Genomic DNA, 12055 nt, shown 5'->3' with positions numbered 1-12055 from the left:
AGAGCATTTTTGAATGGAGTTATAAGCAAAGGAGCTACTGCAAGATGTCCAGAAACCAGTGGGTTGCCTGGTGGACAAAAGCAAGTTTGGTGCTGGGAGGGCAGTGTCTCTGGGAGAGGAAGAAGCTGTCTATTCCCCTGCCCTGGTCCCCAGCCAAGAAGAGCACCTGGACATCTAACGAAGGCTGGCAGCTGGGAGGACAAGTGTGGGGCCAATATAGCCTGCTTGTGAGGCCATTAAAAAGCAGCTGGGTGTGAAAAGATAGACCTGTGATGCTGCCAAGTTCAGCCAGACCAGTGGCATGATGAGCTTCCCAGTTGGTAATCCGTGCATTACTGCAGAGCTGCATGTGGAGGCTTTGCCATTTTTTCCCAACATATTGAGCCATTACAGGTGAGAATATGAACAAACTTTCATTTCTTAACCTGTGTCTTTCTTAACCTTTCCTTTTTTATGTGAGAATTTACTGCAAATCTCATGAGACCTGGTGTACTGGGTTAGTTCTCTGGTGCCAGCATCCTCTGGTGTCACTGTATTGCAGCCCTGGCAGTGAGCTCTGGGGTGACCTGTTTATTTATGTGCAAATGCACATCTGATATTCCCACTGCATGTACCTGGGCGGATAAGCCTCCCAGAGGCTGATGTGAGGGAGGGAGTTGTAGCTAGCTTGGAGCTCGTAGATCCAAGGATGATTTACAACAATTGAGTCCTTCTAGACACAAGCTAACTCTCTGCAAAACCAGTTTCCAGAGCGCAGTGGGATTATTGGGCAGAGATACCCTGGCTGACCCTGCATGGAGCTGAATGTATTAATCTGGGTTAATACGCTCCCCAGATAAGTTGAATACCAAATAAATCAAATGTCAGGCAAATCAGGCAAATGTCCACACTGGTGGATCTATATCCAGTGTAGCTGGCTCATTGAGAGCTGATTGCAGACTGATTTCTGAGAAATCTGAATCAACTGGACCTTAAATAAAGTGAAAATCCATCAAAGTCTGAAAAGAATGAGGTCCCTCAGGTTTTGGGCTTTGTGAAAAGCATAAATACTAGCTTGTTCATTTCGGTTGCATTTTGCTTGCAAGATAATCCTTAAGTCAGAAATCTATTTTAAAAAGGGGATGAATAATGCATATTTTACATTTAGAGAATGAATTACATTGGGAATCTCAAAATATTTTGCAGACACTGAAGGGTAAAGCCTTTCAGTAGACCTCAAAAGGAGGTAAAATTATAACATTATAGGTGCTTAATAGGTGGCAAAACAGATGGACCAGTTGTTGCAGGACCCACAGGAAAATCCGTACAAAGCTGAAAATAGCATGCAAGTCTTCCAAAATTCTTAGCATTTTCTGCCTTGCTTCATGTCAGCACACTAATTCTCTGACATATTTAGATTGCCACATAATACTTTGCTTTTCCAGATGATAAAGAGAGCTAATTCTCATTTAAACAAATGACTTTTCAATCTCTATAAATTAGGAGGCAGGCAGCATTTCCTCCAGCTGCCATCCAGCAATTACACTGTTTGGAAATGGTACACAGTGATTTGTGATAGTGTAATCCCTTTGGGGTGTGGAAGTAGCTCCAGAGTCAGGCTTGATTAGAAATGCCCAGTTGACTGCCAGGGACACATTTCAAGCAGGCTTATTGTGGGGAGCTGATATAGTTGTAAGCACAAGTCAAACAGCCAAACATATAAACGACCCAATCTGCATTTGCAAAGCTAAACTGTGCAGCTCTAAACCCATTTTCTGGCCTAAGGAGTGCCGCATGCCAAGCACATAGCTAGAAAAACAGTTCCTCGTGTGTGCTCAGAACAGGGAGCGATGTTAATCCGGGGAGCTCGTCAGTGTTTGCAGACTGTCAGCTTTAAGCTCGGGGCGTCGTTGCACCAGGAGCACATTCTAAACCTTATGAAACGTATATCCACAAACTCTTCTGCATATCCACAGAAAGCTAATACAAACCCACTCCAAAGACAAAGCTAGTCTTTTAAAACCTGTGCCAGAGCCTTCAAATTTTCTCTGCTCACTTGAAATCCATCTTTAAATTCCATGTTGTTTTTTTTCTGCCTTTGCTTAACACAAGACAAAGAGCAGCCAGACAGAGGAAATGACAACAGGAACATTTCCTCGTGTTGTCTCTCAAAATCTTATGCATTACATAGAAATTTTTTTCTTAGAGAGAGACAACTGAAAGGTATTTTAAAAACTGAAAACAAAATAATTGAGGACGTCAGCAAGCAGATTCCTACTCAGACATCAGGCCTGGGGATGCTGAGGCTGATGTGTGTGATTTCTCTCCTGAGCTGAACTCTGCTTTCCTGGGTGTGCTCTGAGCACAAATCCCACCAGGTCCCTTCCAACAGCCTGCATGCAGCTGATGTAAAGCCCTCTGGCCAGCCACCAAAGGATGCAACCTGCAGACGAGTAAACCTAATATAAGCTGCTGCTCTGTCCTGGCAAGCAGGTATACTGGATCTCCCTCTGCAGTTATAAAACCTACTGGATGTGTTTGGAAAGCTAGCATAAGAGGACAGTGAGCTACAGGTCCTACCAGCTACCTCGTGGAGACAAGGGACTGCTTCCTACAAGCACAGCAGCTCTTCAGGTCTTGTTGAAAATTCAATGGAAAAAAAAAAGAGGGGGGGGGGGAGGTTTCTGTTCCTTGATGGCTCTGACAGACCAGCCAGTGCAGCGTAACTATAACTGCAATGCAGTGTTACTAATGAGATCTGGATCACAGTGAGCTACTACATTATTAGCCTGGCTCGAATTTCCATTTCAAGTTTGCATTTATTTTTTCACTTTCCTAAATCTACCATATTAACGTGGCACCAGACATATCCACTGGAAAAGAAAAGAAAACAAAACTTCTGACCCTGAGGGGAAGGATGGCAGGGCTTCTGGGGTGGGTGGGTGGTAACATCTCTTTAACCTTGGCTTGCAAGGAATTCAGCACCTTGTCAACTTTACTTTCAAAACTTATATTCCTGATCAACGTCATTCATGGAAATTGCCCTAGCTATCACATCACTTAGTCACACTCATTCACCCAGAGCTCGTGTCTGAGTTGGAAGCTGCTTCAAAAAACCACCTTGGTTCAGTTCTCCCTCTTGAAAAACGTTATTACTGTTTAATCATTCTTGGAGGTAAGAGGCAGGGCCAGGTTTTGCCTCTCGCAGGGTGTCCTGCATGTCTGATAGAAGTGCAAGGGCCCTGAGCTGAGTTATTCTAAGACAAGTCATGTTGATCCAAAAAAAATTCCATCATGGAGGTGAGAGAGGTATTTTTAATCCATTAGGATGCTAGTTATGATTACTATATGAAACAACTAATCTCCTCTGACAGGGCTTCAAACAGCATGCCATGTAGCCCAGACCTCAGTCTCAGTAAAGCTGAACATCTTTGCATACAAATTGACTTTGTTTCTTTTTTTGGTGAAAATCCTCATATTTTCATCTCAAATCCCTTCTCAGAGGTGTAATTATTTAGTGTTGTTTACTACTTTCCTTAGCTGAAACAAGTAACAGCTTTGCCAAGAGTGTTCTCCCTCTTGCCTCCGCATCAGGAGGAGTTTAACATGCTGACAGTATCCAATATGGTCTTCCCTGATGAGCCAAAGCAAGTTTTCCAAGGGCTTTTCGCGGAAGGTGGCACTGATCCAACCCCAAGGGCGCTTTTTCTCGTAAATGCATGTTATGTAAAACATGAAAGTCACTCACCTTTGAGGAATCCAGCCCAGCTTCCTCTCAGGCTGCTACTTAGTGATGAACAAAGGTGAAGCCAAGACTTCTGTGCCCCACAGTGAGGGTTTGGGGGCTACATACCACTTCCAGTCTTGCGCAGGCTTGAAACTTGGAGCAGAGCTTGTCGTTTGCATGTGTCCTGAAACCATAACAGATAAACATCTCAATACTGCATAGCAGAAGCACTACATCAGGGGGCCTTGAACTCTCCCAGAGTGAAAAAGGGGTGTTTTTACTCAGATTTCATGAACAGGAAAATTGTCATCCCTTTTGCTTACTGCACCTGCAGACACAGCTCACCTGGACTAGCCCATAGATGGAGGGGCATCCCAGCTTCAGGAGTGAACTTCCACTTCTGCCCTTGCAAACAGAGGTTAGTACTGCTTTTTTTTTTTCCTATTTTTTTCCCTACTGTTCCAGTTTACAGCCCACTTAAGAGCAGGAGGTCATTTTTTTGAGAACTACCCCCACGCTAAGACTGGCGTGAGCAGAGGTAAAATAAAGAGAGGAATTTTCTTTATCATGCAACTAACTTTTTGCTCTGTTTCAATTTTCCTTTTTAGTCCTGTGCTTATTTCTCCTTTACATTTTCATTCACTTTTTTCCACATTTTGTGTTTCTCCTCATCTTTCCTTCCCACCTGTGTAGCAGTGGGTGGTGGATTTCCAGGTAAAACGTCTTTCCCTCAACTTGAACGTAAGTGACCAGGGGCTCCTCTTGGTTCAGATATGTGCTTTAAGGTTAGGCTAGAGCAGATGCTGGTTCCTCATGGGAGGTCAGGATTTCAGCATCCCTCTGCTTTGCTTGAGCAGGCTGTTGGTGAGGAAGAGGGAATCTGCAGCAGTTGAAGAGCAAGAGGTGGTGCTGTTGTGCTCATGGCACACAGCTGGAGAGCTGGCTATACTGCCACAGGGACAACATGGAAAGACTTTTTGGCATGGTGGCCCACCTTAAAGTGCCTGAAGTCGACCTGTCCAATCATCCAGCATCTAGCCTTTTTATTTGTTCTTATTGCTCATTTTACCTCCAATATATTCTGATAAACGAAAGAAATGGCAGTGGCAGACAAAGTTCTACACTGAAATTAAACACAGCTGATCTTTATGTGTAGGCTCACACAAAGTAACTTTCGTCCCTTGCCCACGAAGCTGCAGAAACAGCAGGAAGTCTGGCTGAATCTGAGTAGCAGCAATCCAAGGGGTAAAAAGAACAGCAAACCACTCACAAATAAAATTTCTTTCCCTTGTACCTTGGGGAAGGAACTGTTGTGCCACAGACAACATCTCAGTGCACAGCACACTGGTTTCAAGGGACTTGATGGTGGGGGTCAACAAGAAGTGCAAGTACCCAGCTGGCATTAGTGCAAAAAACCTCTCTGCCCTGTAAGTCTCTGTACCCAATGCAGCACAGGGCAAGGAGACGTTATTATATATCATAGGTGCATATAAATGATTGCTATGTTATGTTATTTTTGTCACATTTTGTTATTACATTATATGCCATGTTGCCTTATTATGTTACAGTAATTTATGTTAGGTTATGTAAGGGAATACCAGCATTTCAAAATGCATCCCAGGCTCTGTCTACACAGGGTCAGTATTTTGCTCTTACTGCTTGGGCATGTGCTAAAGCAGCAACTAAAAAGTGCAGCCAGGACCAGTCTGGTTGTGTCATGCACTGTGAGCAAAGAAAACGGGACAATCCTGTGACTTGCTGCAAGATGTCAGGGCTTGCCATCAGGATTGATGAAGGCAAGAGGGAAAGGGAAGAGCAGACAGCCCAGAACTACCAGGCTTTCAATCCTGTTTTTCACCTTACAGCAAGAAATTGCAGCCCTGTTGCTCAACCTGGAAGGTGTCACCGCTCCTCTTTCTGCCCAAAGCCTTTCCAAGCACCCCTGTTGCACAAGGGCACAGGCAAGATGGGAGCCGGGATGAGGCTCCACCTGAAGATGAACATTGCTTTCATTGTGCTCAGCTCTGAAGTGCTGAGCATCGCAAGCCAGCAGCATCTCAGCTGCACCCAGAGCAGGGCTCTGTGTCCCATGGCGCATGGGGAGCCCACGGAGACGAGGAAGTGCTGCCCCCAGATCACAGCACCCCGTCCTCCTCACACAGCCCCCCAACATCAGCAGGTGTGCCGGGACGTGTGTCAGTGTTAGGAAAAGGCAGACGGGGAGGAAGGATGATAATAGCCCTGCCACGCTTTGTTTTGGGACACCAGCAGCTGGATGGGAGCACTGGTGGGGACAGCAGACCCCAGCCTGTCCCAGCACTTCACCCTTGCTGTCACACGTTTGCTGGTCCCGTGCAGCTCCAAAACCAAGATGCTGGGGGTGCCTGGACTATTTGGCCTCTAGGATGCCACCTGAGAGGTTAGAGGTGGAGAGTGCTGGTGTAGCCCGGGGGCGTGATGTTCTCCTGGCAGCACGCCTGCACTGCAGCAAGGACCGAAGCCATCGCCTCCCTCTCCTCCCTCTCAGCCAGTGGTGACAAGACCAGCAGTGTGCAAGAGCACCCAGCTCACAGGTGCAGCAGAAACTTGTCTTGTCTGGGTTTGCATGCTTCGCACCTCCAGGACTTTACTTGCCAGCTGCTATCAGCTCTGTTGGCTTTCTTACCACTCCAAAACCTCAAACTGCAAATTCTCTGCACCTACTGACTTTAAAGGTCTCGTGTCAAAGCCATGTAAAAGTACTGAGTTTTTTTCAGACCCCCAAAACCAACCAAAAAATAACAACAACAACAAAAAGGCAACCCATAAACCAAACTTATAACTCACAACTGAACAGAGTTTCACCCCAAGTTGATACAGTTTTATAGAGAAAGTTGGACCAGGTGACTTTTGCGTGGATTCATTCAAAGCATCTGTAGAACATCAATTAAATGTAGCTCTTCTGTAAAGCATAGATTTATACATTGGATTTTTCCACTGCCGAGTGAAGGGTATATGAAATGAAAACATACTATTAGGACTTAAAAGTTTTAAATATCTTTTTAGAAGTTGAGCTAGGCATTATGGATTTATGGACAAGTAGGTTAAAGTAGAACACGTGCAGCAGCCTATGGAGGAGCTGGAAAGCTGGGAAAAGCACTGATGAAAGTCAGGGCCAAGAGCAAAGGACCTGAGTTCACCCAGAGAAGACAAGGGAAGACAGAAATCCTGGCTGGTGCTCCACAGTAGTCTTAGGCAGGAGAAAAGTCGGAAGACTGATCTTTATCTGGAGTAAAAGACAGGCTGGAAGATTTTATTTCCTTACTTGCAATGAAAACAGAAACTCTCTCGTTCAGTGGAAGGAAAATGGGCAGCAGGATAAAGGTCATAAATGAAATGGGGAACCTGAGCAGCTCCATTATTTATGGCTACACACCCTGCTTTCCTTAGAAATCATGGCCAGCAGCTCAGTGTTTATTGAAACACCTCAGGAGCTGGAGGGCTGCGTGAAGAGAGAAATCCCGAGGAACAAGATGTGTTTCTGGTGACAGCAGCTTCCTGAGTTTTGAGTGAGAGGCTTCATAAAATGGTGCAGGCTTTTGTCTTGCTCAGGAAGCACCTGGCAATCCTGCAGTGGCAGGTGCATGGAACAGCAGCGCATCGTTGGGGAATCCTATTCAGGGACAGGACGCAGGTATTTTGAGCAAACAGCAACGAGGGATTATCATGTTTGCTCATTTTCCTGGGCTGATGGTGTGTCTCGGCCGTGCTCCGTGCTTGCTGTTTCACCTTGCTTGACTGGTGCAAAAACTCTCATTTGCATGAGAAGCAGCTGCAGCGAAAGCGGCTGGCTCTGAGGAAGGAAGCAGAGGGAAGGAGTGAGTGCACCCTGCAGCTGGTGGGAGGTGTCTGTGCACATCGGTGCACAAACCCCTCTGGCAAGGGAAAGCTGCTGGCATGCTCCAGTGCCGTGAACAGGCCACCATAGAGAGGCCTTCGTACATCCAGGGGAGAGGGAGGACCAGGACACGGTGCTGATGGTCAGACCTTGCTGTAGAAATGGCAGAGTCCAAGCCTTGGAGCAGGGAACGGGGCTCTGAACCCACAGGGGATTGCAGTGCTGTCACCTGGCTGTTTTGTCCTGAAAAGAGCGGTGCCACACCAAGCAACTCCTCCCAGAGAGGTGACCTGTGAGATACTTCAGAGACCTTACACCTGCGAGGATGAAGACCAGTTTCACCTCAGAGAGCACATCTCTGTATCTGTTTCTGGGACCTGAGCTTTATCACAGACCCTCTGCTGCTCCTGCACGTCTTCACACCTGGCTCCAGCTGGTTTCCCTGGGTGGCATCCTGGAGCCCTGCCGGCCAGATGTCGGCTTTGAGGAGGTGTCCTGGAAAACAGCCACATTCCAGCTCGCATGCACTTGTGGGATCAACACCTCTTTTGCCAGGCACACACAACCCAAGCATGATTTCGCTGGGAAATCTGTGCCTTGCCAGCTTACACTACTCCATCAGGGCTGTGCCAAGCCCTCCTCCAAGCAGCCTCCAGGGAAGACAGAAGGCACAAGAAAATCTCAGAGGACAGGCACAGAAATGCAGATGGATTTTAAGGCTTTACTATGGTACTGGCTGTTAGGGGGCACAATGCTGGCCTGTGCAATGTGTTGGGTAAGGTCCTACAGCTCTGCAGGTGGGGTAAAGGCAAAACCCAAATGCCTGGCAGTGATACAGCCAGATTTTGGCAGTGGATGGTGGTTTAAACTTGCATTTCATTTCAGGCACAACCAGCAAATGAGAGTGCACAAAGGTGAGCATTCGTAACTTCTCCTGAGAGGACGCACACCTCATCTGAGACCTCACACAGACAGCTGCTGACTTCTAACCCCAGCCCCTCTGCCAGCAAAGGCACGGCATGTCATGGACCACTGCTCAGGGGCATGAGAAATGTCTGCACACACCCATGCCACGGGCACAGAAACCCTTCTCCACCCAGCTCCCAGCTGCTGCAGAGAAAAGCGTACTGTGAACACAGAGAACCCGTCTCACTTCGTGACGGTCAAAGCAAGGCATCTTCACCAGCCCCGTGTCCACTGGGCTGGCTCTGAGATGCGTTGTCAGGGCCCTTGAGCACAGCCAGGCTTCTTCAGGGGACAGGTATGCCATCCTGATGGTGTACAGCCAACCCAACATACACCAAGGCACAGCGTGGCCAAGGCAGCACCACAACCTCGGCCTCCACACAAGATTTATGCAGACAGAAATTTCCAAAATCGTCACGGTCGGTTTTGTTACGGTCTTCTCACTGCCCCACTTCACAGGCGCCATCCACGGGCATTTGCAGCCATGAGACTCATTTGGGAGGTAACCAGTGAAGTCTTTATATGTTTCAGCTGTTCCCAAAATAGAAGCTTTCTTGAATAAGCTGCTGCCTGAGCATGACTGGCCACGCATGAGCCCTTCTAACTTATTAGCATTGAGCCGATTATGTGCCGAAGGATGTGCATTAGCCTCGTAAGCCAGCACTGAAAATCACTGATTTCCACATGGAAACATTGAAGCTTTATGGTCTGTAATTGATGAGTGGGAGTTTGTGAAGGATGTCAAGTGTTACCTTTGTTTTACTGTGAGTCACTATCAATGTTGGCAAGCATAATAAAAGCAGAGGAATGCATTAGGCACCAAATATTGTACTTCTTGCAGTAAAAGACACTAATCACGGGGATAGAGATGTTATGCTGCCTGTGCAGACTGATGTCCTGGCAATTTGATCGCTTTACTGCTAAGTGCCGTGTCTCAAAGCTCAGCATGTCCACGTATGTCTCATTTGGTCATGCATTTCTGGGGGGCAATATTTAGTATTACAAGGAATAGAATCACACTGAACTTTCCACTTACCTCCAGATGAAGACAGCAAAGCCATATACATAAATTTTGAAGCACCTATATGCACAGAGGTACCTACCTCCCCCGTCTCTACAGTGAGCAATCACTTCTGGTTTTATTTCTAAAACAAAGTCATTCAAGGGACGGAATTTTCAAAAATATATTACACAGCTCAATACGAGCCCATTTTTACAGCATTGGCTTAGCCTACGGTGTAACTGCATAGGAGGTCTCTGCATGGGCAAGCTGGAGGGACACATCTGGTTTATGCCAGTCTCTCACCCGAATCCAGTGTGATTCCTGCTATACTTGGCTGGACTGTCAAAACTCCTGCAGCTACAAGACCTGGGCTCATCAGCTGCCCTAATGACTGGGGAGGCTAGATCCATGTAACCACAGACAGTATTTCCTCCAAATATTTTTGTTGTTGTTATTTGTTTTTTCCCTGTGAGATAAAATTTGGTCATATCTCCATTCACACTAGGAGAACTAGATGATATGCTCCTTTACTTTCCTTTGCAAATCCCACTGACAGAGAATGTTCTTCTGCCGTAAAACCTGATCCAAATGCCTCCCTCCAAATAGTTAAAGCTCGTGTAAAAGAACAAATCAGTCATTCTGTGGGTATTTTCCACCAAATATCAGAAGTCCTGAGCAGTTTATTGAGCGAGTTCAGTCTCTAATAAATGCTTTGCTCACCTATTGGAGAGTCCAATAAGTAATAAAGTGCTGAACATACATCCTATTCAGCACTCACTATTTAAGAATCTTATACATCCTATTCAGCATCAATATTTAAGAATATCAATGTTTAATGCTGTCATTTTAATTTCATTGTATTCTTTGATTTATTTCAGCATACGGGAATAAAATCAGAAACTAATTTAGCTAATGAATTCAGTTAAGCTTTTCTTTTGAAAAGGCAATGGAATAAATTTGAGGAGGCCTGATGTTTAAAAACTGATCATTTTCAAAGGGTGACAAAGTTGCACTCAGAAGAGGTGTTTTGACCAAATCAGAGTCAGCTGTCAGGGGCATTTAGGGACAAAAGTTGATTTTTTTTAATTTTTATTTTTTACCGTAAGCTACAAAGATTTGACATGAATGAATGAGCTCATTAAATTCACACACTCTCTTTGCAAACACTTGTGGAGTTGCCAGTACAGTGATAATAGTTAATCCCCAGTTGCATCTATTTTAAAAGTCAATTTTAAACATACGTTCAGTGCTGATATGTTTCTCTGTAGGTGGCTTTTTTTTTTTAGCATAGTCTGTTGTTTACTACTTTTCAGCTAATTTCCCTCTGGGATATCAGTTTTCAAGCTTCTTATCTCGGTTAGGAAACTAAAACACCTCAGATGAACAGGTCAACATTGAGAAATTGAGTCTGGATCACTCAGTATAGCTCAAGCCCATGCAAAAGCAGGAACTGGACGAGGAAAGACCAGATGCAGTCACATCCTACCTTGTTATAAACACCAAGTAAAATTACTTCTGTCCCAAAGAACTGTGCCTTTTAACTACATATCAGAAGCCACATTTTTGTAGATCTGATTCTAGCTCTGCCCCTTGGACTAACAAATCTCTTCCTGGAAACAGGTAGCACCTACCTGGGGAAGGGAAGGCAGCTATCAGTCAGCTGGTCTTTGATCCTCCTCCTCCCCATCTTCATCTCCCTGCACACAAAACCCAGAACTTTTGGCATTTATGTGACAGTAGGAAGGGGCAGATCCTGGCCAGTATAAGTTCTGGACATCTTTAAAGATAGAGAGACTAAGACCATGTTTTTATCTGAGCATTGGTAAGCAACCCCTTGCCAAGGCAGCTCAGCACCCAGCTGAACTGAGCCATGAACAACTTTTACCCCCAGAAAACCTACCACCATGGTGCATGTTCAAGGGGTGTTATAGCTTCTACCACATCTCTTTATTTTCATACTTTGACTGTTTTTTGTTACACCCAGAACAATAGTTTTAGGCTGCTGCCATCTTCTTGATTAAATTTTCATTTGCATTATGCTTTCACTATGCAGGAAAACTGTGATTTAAGCTCCACTACACACAAGTAAATGAAATTAAAAGAAGGAAATAAATAAGATTTTAACTGCACTTCATGAATTATGAATAATGCATGTTCTCAGCCGTGCTCTTCAAGAAAGCCATCACAGAATCTTTCCAAACAAATTTTTTTAGGGGAAAATGCACCTAAAAGCAGTAACCAACTTTTCCATTAAAACACATTCATTATAAAGAGAAGTCCTCTGCATAAATGCTTTTCTTCACTATCATTTTTCTCCTATGAAGACACAGGAATTATAATTTATATGAACCACAAAAAGACAATATTTTAGCTTTTATTCGGATCCATCTGAGGAGCACGCCATGTCTGAAATGTTGTGTTATAGTCCATAAGTAGCGGTGGCTCTAGCCTCAAGGGTTCAGGACTACTTCACATGAAAATAATCACAAATACTCAAGTTCCT

General features: G+C 45.1%; 1 long non-coding RNA gene across 1 annotated transcript; it reads left to right on the top strand.

Moving 5' to 3' along the window:
- Positions 1 to 208: 208 nt before the first annotated feature.
- On the top strand, positions 209 to 10050 carry LOC310898253. Its single transcript, XR_014583085.1, has 4 exons — positions 209 to 393; positions 4041 to 4124; positions 5572 to 8358; positions 8469 to 10050. It is a non-coding gene; the product is annotated as an uncharacterized lncRNA (long non-coding RNA).
- Positions 10051 to 12055: the final 2005 nt, after the last annotated feature.

Source organism: Anser anser, assembly GCF_964211835.1.
Source record: "Anser anser genome assembly, chromosome: 1".
Lineage (NCBI taxonomy): Eukaryota > Metazoa > Chordata > Aves > Anseriformes > Anatidae > Anser > Anser anser.
The sequence above is the reverse complement of the archived record's forward strand: the minus strand, read 5'-3'. Positions and strand labels throughout refer to the sequence as shown.